Source organism: Phasianus colchicus, chromosome Z (genome assembly GCF_987193195.1).
Source record: "Phasianus colchicus chromosome Z, bPhaCol1.hap1.1, whole genome shotgun sequence".
NCBI lineage: Eukaryota > Metazoa > Chordata > Aves > Galliformes > Phasianidae > Phasianus > Phasianus colchicus.
In genome coordinates, this window is record NC_143476.1 from 26405948 (window position 1) to 26416551 (window position 10604).

Here is a 10604-nt window from a genome sequence, read left to right on the forward strand (position 1 = left end):
AAACAACAACTGATGTTCTGCTTTGATACTTTTCCAATTATTTACATGTAAAATTCAGGAAAATGTCAAAACTGGATTCAGAAGTACAAAGGTCTAATTAGCAATTGTATCAGAATATCTTTCAAGCAAGTGATTTATTTTCCTTATTGGGAAGAGGAAATAATATGAAGCAGGAACAGCCATTAATAGATAGGAGACAATAGTGGTGGGAAGTCCCAGCCCTGCCGAAATTGGCAGGACCAGAATTACAGCCAGGTAATGGCTTCTTATTTTAGACCAGTATATTCTACTCCTCTACAAATCTCCTAAAAATAATAAAATATTTTGATTTGCTTTTCAGTGAGTGGGAGAGTAGCACCTGTTACCAAGTGACCCCAGCACATTATTTTTGGCAACTACATGTTTGATTCTGAACCGTTCAGATTGCCTCTGTTGTTTGCATTCGTTAATCTAAGATGCAAGAACAAAGAAGGGATGACAGAGAGCACTCTGTATGTTTCTAAAAACATCTTCTTCTGCAATACCCTCTCCTGCATGCTGAGGTAGGTAGAGCTGAGGGCTTGAATCTCTGTATAATTCAGTTTTCTTTACACCAGTTTGACTGCAAGAAGGAATATTCCTTTTCCTCCTGTCTAAACTTGACATACTGTATATATTGGTGACTACTTTTATCTACTGCAAGACCTGTTCATTCTGGTAGAGCAGTTGGGTTAATACTACTTGTATACTTTGCTTGGGCTATAGGAGTAGAACTCTATCAAAGGAAAGGAAACACTTTAAAATCATTTGAGTTCCAGTGTGTCAGGACTCTGTGCACATCCAATCCACCCCAAAGGTCTGCCTGCTTGATCTCGAAGTAGTGTGTACAGCCTTGAAAAGGGCTGTTGAGGAAAGCTGTGAGAAGTCTCCACAAGAAATCTCCAAAAGACTCCTTCTTTGGAGCTCTTTGCCTGAGCTGTGTTGCAGCCATACCTGCATCTGATGCTGTGTACTGTAAATCACAATCCAATGACTTGCCTTCCTGGATTGACCATGGACCTACCCCATCCTTACAGGCTTGTACTCTTTTTCTGTATACCTTCCATAAGAACATGACTGGCTTATAGCTCTTCCTATACACATGAGAAACCTCACACCTGGATTTGGTGGAACCCGACCCTTTTATACCTTTGATTAGAGTGAATACAGCAAACACAGTTCACATCAAGGCACGCAACACTGTGAGCACAAGACTGCTCTCACATTTCTGTATTATATAACCCTTAATCTTTTGTTAAAAGAACTGGAATGTTTATCTCCCTGAGTTAATTCCCTGCTGCTGGGAGAGGCTGGGAGAGTCTACCTGTCCTGTCAGTGCTTGCTCTCTTCGTCTCCCCTGGAGCCTGGCAGATCTCCTCCACACTCCCTAGGTGGTCCCACTTTCTCTCCTCCTAGGACAGCAGCACATTTATCCTCCCCATTCACAGTCAATTCAAGGCTATTTTCCAGTAAAGCAACTTTCCCTGAGGTTCACTGGAAGTTCCTATTGCTATGTCAGCTGCACTGTAAATATCACAGTGTCTTCTGTCAGGGTAATATTTTTAAAAGAAACCAGTATCTACATAGCATTTGTGCAAGAAAAAATTACTCATTTTTTTCTGCACCACAGTTTGCACAATCTTCACTCACCACATCCAGGGCTGAGTCTAAAAACATTAGAACTATTGATTAGAGCAGCTTTTTGAACAGGCTGGCACTAAAAGCAAGATGTGGGGGAAAAAAATTAATCATACAATCATAGAATGGCCTGGGTTGAAAAGGAACACAATATCATCTAATTTCAACCCCCCTGCTATGCACAGGGCTGCCAAACACCAGACCAGGCTGCCCAGAGCTACATCCAGCCTAGCTTTGAATGCCTATAGGGATGAGGCATCCACAGCCTCCTTGGGCAACCTGTTCCAGTGTGTCACCACCCTCTTTGTGAAAAAAACTTCTCCTAAAATCTAACCTAATCTCCCCATTTTTCTGCAGATGTTAAAGGGCTGATTGACCTCCTCCCACAACTTGTGCCTGCCATGTATCTGGGGGGCCACCATGGCAGCTGCTGCTCATGTTGTAATGGATATGTGTGGGAATACAAGAAAAACTGTTCAGAGCAGCAGCTGTGGAGCAAGATAAACAGCATGAGAACCAAGGACACCTCTAGAAGAAGAAAGAATGTCTCACAGCTCTGACTGGATAAGCACCTGCGTGAACGGCTGAAGAATGTTTTGTAGAATGCTGTGTTGACAAGTAAAGGTGGATGGGAAAGTTGTAGGGGTGGATGGGAAAGCTAGAAAAAGAAAACTTGTGAAGGTGTATGACTGATGTGAGAACTTGTAATAAACGATTTGGATCATTCACATCTGAGTCCGTGCATCAGATGCTACAGATATGTGCAATAGCAGACTGGCAGCAGTCTGTCCCTGGAAGAGCTGGACAGAGTAGAGGCAACACAGAAGAACTGCTTTCCACACCTACTAGATTTAAAATTAATGATAATAGAAGTAATATTTCAGGAGTCATCTGTTCTGCCCATTCCACCCACCTGGTCCATTATGGGGGGGGGGGGGGGAGGATTTTATTTTTGTTTTTAATTGTTTGGGTTTGTTTTTTTTTTTTCTCTACTTCTTAAAACATCAAAGCAATTGTGAACTTCAGGCAGAATGGACATTTTGTCCTAACAAATTAGAAACCAGTAAGATAATGCGGGGGTAGTTACTTGAAGTCGTTCTTTCTCAATTACTCCAGTTTCAAAGCAAAGGGTAGAAGGGGGGGGCTGCACAGCTGTCACAGAGAAACAGATTGAGAAAAGGTATCCTTCTCAGCTACAGTGCTGCAATGTAGGTTACACTTGGCTCTTTTGGAAGTGGTGTTCACTTGCTCTTTTGAAAGAACAAATGTCAGCTTGGATCATATGCTTGTCAAAGGGGTGATGTCTAGTCTAGCTTCTCAAAGAAAGTACATAAGTTAAGAAAAACAGCAGCAGTGAACTCTAAATCTTTCAGACTCAGCTGTTGAAGATGCTAGTCACCTCCTGTGAATTAAGTGTCAGTAAGAAATCAGTTCTGTAGGAAATCATGGTCTTTGCTGGCTAAATGAATGTACCATCCTGTTAAAAGAGATCACACATCCTCAGTAAAAAGGGATAAATGGTCAAGGCAACAGCATTTGCTGGTATATTAAATCCCATTTGAGCACATTAAGTACCTCTCTAGTCCTCTTTGCCATCTAAGTGCTCTCTAGCTGTATTTTCATTCCAATTCTATGTAATCAGGATGATCTATCAGTCTGATTTTATAAATCAGATGAAGTTGCAGTGTGCATCACAATTGTTCTTCTGCACAGGTATCCTCAGCACAGCAAATTACACTTTGGTTTCTAGAGATAAATGGGTCTAATATATCCAGCTTGCTAACTCCAATTGGCTCTTTTCTTCTTGTTTTTCATTCAGCTAAATATATTATTTTTTAATAGGGAAGTGACTTTAAATCTTTGAAAAAAAAAAAGATATTCCACTGTCCTTTTAATATCCCAGAAGATTCTTGGACCAGTGTTCATCTCACTGCAATTAAATAGAAGTTAAAGAGATTGGTCACCCAAGGATTATATCCTCTATTGTATTTTCATTTTAACATTCCTGGTGTCTGCCCTGCAGTGGCCGAATCTCTGTCTGCCTTGATTCCATGCTGGCAAATCACTGAGTTGCTCTGTTTAACTAAAGAAAAAAAGAAAAAAAAGAAAAGAGCTATTAACAATGATTGGAATTTTGACTGCAGTTTGTGTCACCAATGTGTCTACTTCTGTGCAAGAAAGTCTTTACAAGTTTGCATTGCCACAGACCACCAGTTAGAAGCCAACTTCTCCCGTGGCCGATACAGACTGTAATGAACGGTGACTTGCCTTGCCTTCTCCAAACATTGAATTCAATAATCCTTGTTTTCATTTGCATCTTGTCCCTGCATTAGCTCATTTTTGCCTGCCAGTGCAGTGATAGCATACTCTCTCTTCATATTGTATGTTTCTTTTCTTTCTAGAACAATTACAAAGGTGAACAAGATTTGGTTTAGAGGAGGCATTTTACCCTTTACTAACACTGGATCCCACTACTCTGTCATGTCAGAGTGGCTCTGAAAATCAGGATGATCATTATTAAAAACGTACATTTTTAGATTAAGAAGCTTGTGAAGTAACTTGCATATCTCATGCTCATACAGCATTTCAGAAACAGAAATCTAGATTTTTTTAATAGACCCAAAGGGGAAAAAGTGATGAGCTTTACAAATGAGTTAAGAATATCTTATGAAATCTGCACAGTTATCAAAGGAAAACTGAGCAATTTAAACTGTTCTTTTTATATTTGCAGTTGATCTGTGGACAGAAATTGTTCTTCCTGCAGTGGGCACAATCTAATGAGGAGCAGTTCTTTCCACAAAGAAACATCTATCTGCAGAGAGTATTTCCACAGTATTGTACGGACTGCAAAGATCATGATAATTTTTCTTGCTGAGTGGAGAAAAGCTTTCTTTGCAGTTCATTTCACTGAACCACATTGTCACTCCAAGGTAGCTTTTTTAATGTTTTTGAAGACAGACTTTCTGTTTGGTTTGCACTTCTCCCTGAGCCAGGAAGCTGAAGAGGGAAAGAATCCCAGCAGATTGGAGCTGGACTTGAATTACACATTATAAGCAACTCACTAAGCCCCATGTGCAACTTCAGCAGTTGTTAAAGTCACTAACCAGAACATACATTTGTGTTGTTTGTACTGCAATTTAACAATCTTTTAGAGTCAAATTGAATACTATTTATGATATTCATCTATATAATTACGTATGTATTTATGTATTATTTAAATGAACGAATCCCTAGAATGAAGGTATCTCATATTTCTAATGTAAAAGCTGTAATAATGAGTACCAATTTCAGTTACAGCAGAAAATGTGAAAGGTTTTGATTTTCTTTGTTTGAAAGATTTTCATTTTTTAATACCTTCAGATGATCATTTTCATTAACACATGTAGCTTCTTGAAGATGATTTTCTAAACTTTTGCTGATTTCTGTTTGTCTACATTCTGTGGAAGTTTTATCTGCAGATCCCTGCACACTCAATGCAGCCCAGGCAAGCCAAAGATTGGACACCCATAGTCTAGATCATTACCAGCTTGAGTTCCTGTGGCTGACAAGAGGGTCAGCTCTTCCTCTCACTGATGGCAGTATGCTCCCGTCCTCAATCTCACATCAGCACTGGGTAGTCCATGGTTACACATTTCTACATTATTATCATGTTTAGAAAGCATTTTTTTTCTTCATGTTGACCATCCCTCATATCTGATGCCCCCTCCTTAATATATTGATCCAGGTCTCGGCAGAACTGAGATGTAAAAGGAAGCACTAAGCTGAAAAAAAAAACAAAAAAAAACAAGCTGTTTTAGCTGGGGTTACTGCTGTGCAGCCTTATTAAACATTATTCTGATAGTGGACCACAGCACACTACAGATGGAGCAGCTGGAGGAAGAAACATTTTCATCTGCTTCCACTGTCAGAGAAAACATAGAGCAGCACTTCTCTTGTTTTCTTGCTACGTTGCCACTGTTTCAGTGACAAAGCCAAAAGAAAGGCAGTCTTAACCAATATTCCTCAAATCGTGATTACAGTCATGCAATATTCTCTTAATTTGACCTACCATGTCTATACCACTACAGATGAACATCTCAGCAAAGGAAATGACTTGTAAGAACAGCTAGGTTTTTCCAAGATTTCCTAGTGGTTGTCTCTGACCTGCTTCTAACAACAAAGTTGCATTCAATTTCAGACATGCAAAATTTACACTGTGAAACCTTTCAAGCTCAGTATTCCGTAAGATGTGGTCGTTCCAGCAAAGGCATTTGATTAGGTATTCATTGTTGAAAATTTCCTGTAACAGTTTAATATTTCTAAGAGAAAAACTGATAGGCACACATGCAATGAGATTGAGATCTTTAATTTCTTGGATAAACTACATTAATCTGAATTTTAGTTTGAAGCTAAATAACAGGAATGAGTAGTTCTTTTTCTTTTGCTTCTATCCAAAGACATAAGTCCTCTAAACTCCAGCGTACTAGTGTAGTAGCAGAAGTCTCACTTCAGCAAGTATTTACAGCTTAAACCCCTGACAAAACAAAATATAAAATCCTTTGCCTGGCTTCCATATTTTTTTGCTTATGCAGATTAACAGTATAGGGCAAGATTAGGGGTAGCAGTATGGAGTAGCTTCCCAGCAGCTGTAATCCCAGTGAAGCACCTCCAGGCCACCAGCCTTCAGGTAATCCTTTCTCCTCCATCATCAAAGCCTGCCTCTGGTGTAGGTTTTTCACCTTTCCTGCCAGGACAGCAGATCATAGTGCAGGTCTAGTTCTGATAAGATTGTCATTTGAGACAGCTGAGATGACCTGAAAGCTGGCTCTGTAGGTAGGCAAAAGCCTATGGAGAGCTATGTGTCTCCTCAAGCCGTCCATATCTCTTAGTGACCCATATCAGGTCATGAGCATGGCCAGTATCTCAGTCCCTTTTGGGAGGAAGTAGGCTTTCTGCTGGAACCAAACCTTTCTATCCCAAGGGCCAAGTGTGAGAGCCCATGAAGAGGATGCCACAGCAGTGTGTATCTGCTACACCTCAAAAATCTGAGTGCTACCACATGCAAATCCACTTAGCAATGAGTTTTGCTTTAACATATGACATAAAAGTAATGATAACTGCAGGTCCAGTCTCACAAATTTGACAGCTCCGCACTGGTCTGTCTTTTGTTTAGACAGTCATTGGCAAGTTTTTGGTTAGGCAGCTCATGCAAACTAGTCTCACATTTTCTTCTATTAATGACGAATTCATTTTTTAGTGAGGGAAGAAAACAAGAGTAATCAGATATGAAGCTGTGGCCATGGCTTTTCCCTACCTGTCATAGTTGAGATGCATCTTAGAAATTGAAGGCAAGCAGTGCTAATGCAGGGTAAATTAGTACAAAACAAAGCTCTGTTCTGCATTTTAATTTGCAATATTTTTCCTATGTTAAAACACCAACCCTATGGCTTGATAAAATAAATTCACAAATAAAGACATATTTGGCAGATTTCATATATCTGGAAGGAACAAGTACAAATTATAATGTTCTAGGCACGCACTGCACTGCACTGTACATCAGAAGGATCCAGGACTTGGGAGTTGTCCAAACTGCTGCAACTGCAAACAAAACTGAACTTGTGCCTTTCTGTAAGGAGAGGGCGTTAGAGAGACAGAGAGGAGCCACCTGAGCCATCAAGTGGAGATGCAAAGTGAATAAAGCTTTCTTAAGAAACAGCAGAGTGATAGGCTTTTGCAAGGTAAACAAGAAAACCTTAAACAGCAACTATGCCTGTGAATTTGTGAGAAGGGTCTTTTCCCAAATAAACTTAGTAATGCATAGTTTTCAGGGTAACAAATAGAAATAATTTTACTTAGTCTTTGACCCATGCAACATAAAAATTGATGACTTATCTGACAGAAATATAACCTTGAAGGTTCTTGTGCTATATTAAATTGAAAGGCAGAAAAGAGAAACTTGTATTCAGTTACACTTCCAGGAACTCAAGCATCCACAGATCATAACTTCAGCATGAATATAGTTAAGAGAAGTACCAACTTTTGTGAGATTTCTTCTTATTATGCAATCAATATAAAGTGCTTGCATCATTATAAATGAAGTGATATGTATGTTTAGAGGCATCCTGTCAATTCAACAATTTCTTTGTAACTCTTAACTAGGAAATAGCTCTCCGCTCCAGTCCAATCCACTCTCTTCCCTCCTGTGTCCTCTCTCCCCTTCTCTCTCCTCTCCTTGCATTAGTTTACATTCTGCTAAAGTAAGTATAAATACTTCAAATTTTTTATAAATCCTTAGCCTGGCTCAGATTTCAAAATACCATTTTTCTGATTATGTCTCTTGTACCAGGTATCATAGTTGAGAGAAATGGCAATCTAACAGGTCTCCCACAAAAGCTGTCACATGGCCTTACCCCAAAGCTTTAACTATCCCCTGTTCAGTGTTGTCAACTATCCCCTGTTCCATTTACTGTTGACTCTCAACTCACTTATTCCACCACAATCATCATAATAGTCTGTTGGAACACTTGGTTAGATTCAGTCAAGCACCTGCAGGAATTTGCTGAAGGCTGAAACAGAGCATACTGAATATTCATTTAATTTGATGCATTCGGAGGCTGAAAATATTAAGTGAAAGGAAATGTGAGTACTGGCAGGGTGAAGGACAGTGGGACTTGCTTTCATCTAGTAAAAAACCATCAATGGTGACTGAATAGCCACTACCTCTAGAGAAAGATGATCTGCAGCTTAGTAAAACCTGTGGTTAAGATTTTTTCCCCTGGGATCCCCTTCTGGGAATCACATGGGAAGCTCTCAGAATTCTTAAGATTAAGATTCAGCAGAAACTTGCAGTGAAAAGAGGTCCAGGGTTTTAAAATGTAACCAAAACAGGATGCTATGAGTTTCACTTTAAGTCATTTTGTTTGCTTATTTTAAGAATGAAAAACTGTTTTCCATTTGCAAACTTTTTACTCTGTATAATCACATAAGTTGAAAGCAATTTCTCTGACTCTTCACGATAATCTTTTCATTTTTCCCCAAAGGACTGGTTGAAGTCCAAAGTTTTAAACCACCAGCTGAAAAGGTAAAAATGTGCAGCAAGATCAGAATAGTTTCATCAAATTTCAGTCTCATTTATCTACTTATTTCCTTCTTTTTCCAAGTAAGACAAGTAGAAAAGTCCAAGGCATTCTGTGACTGCAGTTAGTGATAGATAGGAAAAACAAAAATTAGAAATTTCATATATAACTTCAATGTTCAAAATGTGTTACACTTTTGGAACAGGCAGAAGGAGAGAATTCAACCAGTAGATTATCGTGAAATAAGTGATTACAGTTTTTAATGGCTATTTACTAATCCTGGTTCTCACTTTGATGCCTTGTATCAAAATTTGGCTGTGGTTGATACACCCATGACATAGCTGCTGCATAATTGCTTTCCCAGTTAGTAAATACAAAAGACTGTTATTTGTTAGTCTGGAAATACCCCAGTGTGAGGAGCAGCAGTTCTAAGGCAGTGAAAACATCACTGATGCTAATTGTCCTTCCTTGTATTTATATAATGACGAGTATGCTTATACATAATTTCTGCTCTCTTGCAGAGCTCTTTCTGGTCATGCAAACTGAGCTCCAAAGAGCTGATGAAAACAAAGTGGTTTTATTCCACCTACTTTTCAGGCTCAGCTCAGACCAGTATCTGAGTAACTGTCAGACTACACAGGCAGGCTTCTCTAGACAGCCATTCATGCACAGAATGTCTGTTCAAACAAACAAACAAAAAACCCACAAAGCTAGCTTATTTGTATCTTGACATAAAGTTCTGATCACATGGAGAAATAAATATCTTAAGAATTGGTTGTAGTGGAAGAAGTCCCTGTTGCAGGGACTTGCAACCTATATTATTGAATAAAAGTTTTTAAATTATTCTTGGTGTAGCAGGAACTGCCCTGAGAGAAATTCCTCAGGACAGTCAGAAATTCTCAACCAGAGACCTCCTGCACCACTTAGTCAAACCTTCGGTGAGGGTGGCTAGGAGCTCAGCCACTCACCTACTTTCAAATCAGTCCATTTTTATAAACCAGTTCATTATCTCATCTACAAAAATATCTAGAAATGGAGTTTCTGGACCACCTAGGGAATTACTTATGAAAGTGAACCAGGTGTGTACACAGGTGTTGCCCTTATACCCAGGAATACTATAATTACAAGTAAATGATTACTCATACCTCACTTCTAAGTTAAATCCCATAAATCTTGCAAAACTTTGGTATAAATAAAAGCAACAGGTTCAGCTTCTTCTGTGAGAGGCAGGACATTAGTCCTAGTCACCAGTGGCCATTCCACTCACTACTCAGCAGACAACAGAGTGAACAAATCCTGACTTCATAGAATCATAGGATTGTTTGGTTCGAAGGGATCCTAAAAGGCCATCTAGTCCAACTCCCGTGCACTGAACAGGGATCATACAACTAAATCACAAATCCCCATCCCACCTGATTTTGAATGTCTCCAGGGATGGGGCATTTACCACCTCTCTGAGCAACCTGTGTCATTGTCTCACCAACCTGATTGTAAAAATCTTTTTCTTTATATCCAGTCTAAATCTCCCCTCTTTTAGTTTGAAACCATTTCCCCTTGTCTTGCCACAGAAGACTCTGATAAAGAGTCTCTTCCCTTCTTTCTTACAGCACTCTTAGATACTGAAAGACTGTTATCTGGTCTGCTTGGAGCTTTCTCTTCTCCTACCTGAACAGCCCCAGCTCACTCAGCCTGTCCTTGTTGGGGAGATGTTCCATCCTTTGGATCAATTTTGTGGCCCTCCTCAGGGCACACTCCAACAGGTCCATACCTCTCCTGTACTGAGGACTCCCCACACGAACACAGTACTCCAGGTGAGGTCTCACCAGGAGCAGAGGGGCAGGATCACCTCCCTTGCCCTGTTGACCATGCTTCTTTAGATACAGCTCAGGATAT

At 39.7% G+C, this 10604-nt stretch overlaps 1 long non-coding RNA gene across 1 annotated transcript; it reads right to left on the minus strand.

The window, feature by feature from the left end:
• Window positions 1–3597: 3597 nt before the first annotated feature.
• LOC116238202 (uncharacterized) lies at window positions 3598–8170 on the minus strand. The gene is made up of 3 exons (XR_004168908.2): window positions 8046–8170; window positions 5180–5417; window positions 3598–3739 (listed from the first exon to the last, which is right to left on the minus strand). It is a non-coding gene; the product is annotated as an uncharacterized LOC116238202 (long non-coding RNA).
• Window positions 8171–10604: the final 2434 nt, after the last annotated feature.